This window comes from Limanda limanda, chromosome 7 (genome assembly GCF_963576545.1).
Source record: "Limanda limanda chromosome 7, fLimLim1.1, whole genome shotgun sequence".
NCBI classification, from domain to species: Eukaryota; Metazoa; Chordata; class Actinopteri; order Pleuronectiformes; family Pleuronectidae; genus Limanda; species Limanda limanda.
This window is the reverse complement of record NC_083642.1, coordinates 24,388,038-24,390,991: the sequence shown is the minus strand read 5'-3', so window position 1 is coordinate 24,390,991 and position 2,954 is coordinate 24,388,038. Positions and strand designations below refer to the sequence as shown.

Genomic DNA, 2,954 nt, shown 5'->3' with positions numbered 1-2,954 from the left:
CAGCACCTGGAGCGTTTTGTGGACTCAAGCACTTCAGGCACACGTCCATAGGCATAGTGGTGAGTAGATGATGAGTGAATTCTTTATTTTTCAGTGAACCATCCCTTTAAGCCTGCTCCTCAACTCTGCTTTCGGCTAGCAGCTTGAGGGTATATCAACACACCTGGATCTGTGCAGTCAGTTGGGTTGAGTAAAGTTGCAATGTGGGTAAGTTGGTTAGGTGCCAGCTTACCCACATTGCATTGTGTCGTGTTCGTTTCTCCCCCCTTACTTTGGTGCTCCCGGTCAAATTTGACCGGCCTGTTTTAACTGCCCTTACATTAACACAAAAACCATTGATCGTCACCAAATTGTATTTAACTCCCTTTTAACCTGTAAACAATGTCTCAGACTACTGGTTACATGAATAACTGCAGTGAATAGACACAGAAATTGAAAGTTGTATTCCAAAATTAACATTTATTGTAGAAAAATCAAAACAGAGACCAAATTCACAGAACATCAACATGAACACATTGTGTGTGTGTGTGTGTGTGTGTGTGTGTGTGTGTGTGTGTGTGTGTGTGTGTGTGTGTGTGTGTGTGTGTTCAGACACAGGAGTGGCATTTTGCAATCAGGTCACAGTGTGTCTTGCAAACGTAGGCATCACATTTGAAACATGTAAGACTTGTCTTATTGTCTCTAGGGGCACATAGCTTGCATCTCTTCCGTTTCTGCCCCTGTTTTGGGGGGAGAGTGGCCAGGGCCGTGGCTGGGGCTTGCAGACTCCTCACCAGACTGCAAGAGGCTGTTGTGCGGGGAAGGTGCTGGCGCCGTTGAATTAGAGGAGTCACTAAAGCTTTCCCAAGCTCTGCCAGGAAGAGTCTCCTCTTGAAACATTTCCCCTGATTCCAGGCTGGGTCGATCGCTGTCCACACCACATATGCATTACATGCAGACACATCGAGGATGTTGTGGAACACAGCCACAGGCCAACGAGCTGTCATTCGCTTGCAGGTGTATGTACCAGTAAGCTGCAATGAAAGAAACAATAATGAATAGATTGGAAACAATATTGAACCTGTCTTACACAAAATGCAATGTTTTACATGAATACAAGTAAATCAAATGCATGACAGATGAAAATATACATTACCTTATCAAGGCAATCAACGCCTCCTTTGTTTCTGTTGTAGTCCAGGATGATCTGGGGCTTCCTGTGCTCTGCTTCGCTGACAGCGGCGTCTTTGTGTAGAGTGCTCATCAGGATGACATTTTTATTTTTCTTGGGCAAATATGACACAAGACTGTGTGTGTCAGTGAAAGCAAATTTGGATGAGAGTGCCTCTCTCCCTCTGGTCGACACCAGTGCGGTTAGAAGTTGAGGCTTGTTCTTCCTCACTGTCCCCACCATGGTGAGCTTTCTTTTCAGCAGCTCCTGACCAAGCCCATGTGATGTGAAAAAGTTATCACATGTGATGTTATGCCCCTTGAGACCGGCTGTCATGTCCAACACAACACGCATGCCTTGGTTTTTTTCTGGCCTTCCAGTAACAGGTTTCCCTGTGTAAACCTGCATATTCCAGGCGTAGCTGCTCCTGGCATCACATGCTGCCCAGATCTTGATCCCATACTTGCCTGGTTTGCTTGGGATGTACTGTTTGAATGGACTACCACCTCTGAAAGGGACCAGGCGCTCGTCCACTGTCACCTCAGGGCCTGGATTGTACATCAGTGGTAGGCGCTCCACCCACCTGTCCCAAACGTTCCTGATGGCAGCCAGTTTGTCGTCTTGCCAGCGGAAAGGTCGTGTAGCTCTGGCATCAAATCTGATAATTCTTGAGAGGACATGAAACTGTTGCAGGGACATAGTTGACCGGAATATAGGCCCTCTGACTCTGCATCCCACAGACTTTTGGTAGCCTCATTGTTGGACCGATGTACTCCTGCTAGAATCAACAGACCCATGTAGGCTTGGAGGTCTACCTGGTCCAAGGCCTTCCATGTGTCCGCAAACACACGCCCCCCTTCCAGGTTTGTCATCGCCAGTATAATTTCCACAATGGACTCTGGTAAAAAGAGTTGGAAGCTGGACTTGATGTCATCCACACGAGATGTTGCATACCGTGTTGGCCCTGGTGACATCCTAATGATATTTTCCCCTCTTGTTCTGCCTCCTCTGTCCTGGGGGGATGAATACCAGAGCAAGTTGCCATCCTTGGACTGGAATGTCACCTCAGGTGTGTCTTCCACAGGGGCCTCTTCCCCAGGTGCCTCTTCCTCAGGGGCCTCTTCCTCGCCATATGTTGACTGTTCGGTCTCATGATGGTCTGGATCAAAATCAGGATCGTTGTCTTCTATTTCTGAAACATCCTCCTCTATTTCTGGTTCAACTCCAATCCCGTCTTCATCAGTTTGAAAAAAAAGGTCAAGAGCCTCTCTGACAGAAAAACGTCTGATCGGGCGCCGACTCATTGTGTTCAGAGTAAAATAAGAGCAATGCACAAGCAAGCTATATATAGGGGATCTGTGAGAAGATATCATACGTTTTGTATCGAAAGTGTGGTTCACGTGGGGGGATGGACACATTAGCCCGGGAAAGAGCCAGGTTCCCATAACAAACACCTAATTGGTAACTTTGAAGTGTTACACGTTTAGTCTGGAAGGTGTGGTTCACGTAGGGGGACAGGCACATAAGCACGGGAAAGAGAGGACACATGGTCAGTCTGAAAGGGGTTCACGTGGGGTGGAGTGTGTGTGTGTGTGTGTGTGCGTGTGCGTGCGTGCGTGTGTGTGTGTAGGTGTGTGTGTGTGCGTGTAGGTGTGTTTGTGTGTGTGTGTGTGTGCGTGTAGGTGTGTTTGTGTGTGCGTGTGGTGGTGGTGGTGGATTTGTGGTTGTGTACTATCTGATGAATGAACACAATCTAGGGTCACCCATTCATTTCCTATGGCGGTCATTTTTGACCGGGAACACC

The 2,954-nt window shown here is 47.6% G+C and overlaps 1 pseudogene; it reads right to left on the bottom strand.

Annotated features, from left to right (window-relative positions):
* Nucleotides 1-587: 587 nt before the first annotated feature.
* Nucleotides 588-2,454, bottom strand: LOC133005076 (piggyBac transposable element-derived protein 4-like; annotated as a pseudogene).
* Between the last annotated feature and the right edge of the window lie 500 nt (nt 2,455-2,954).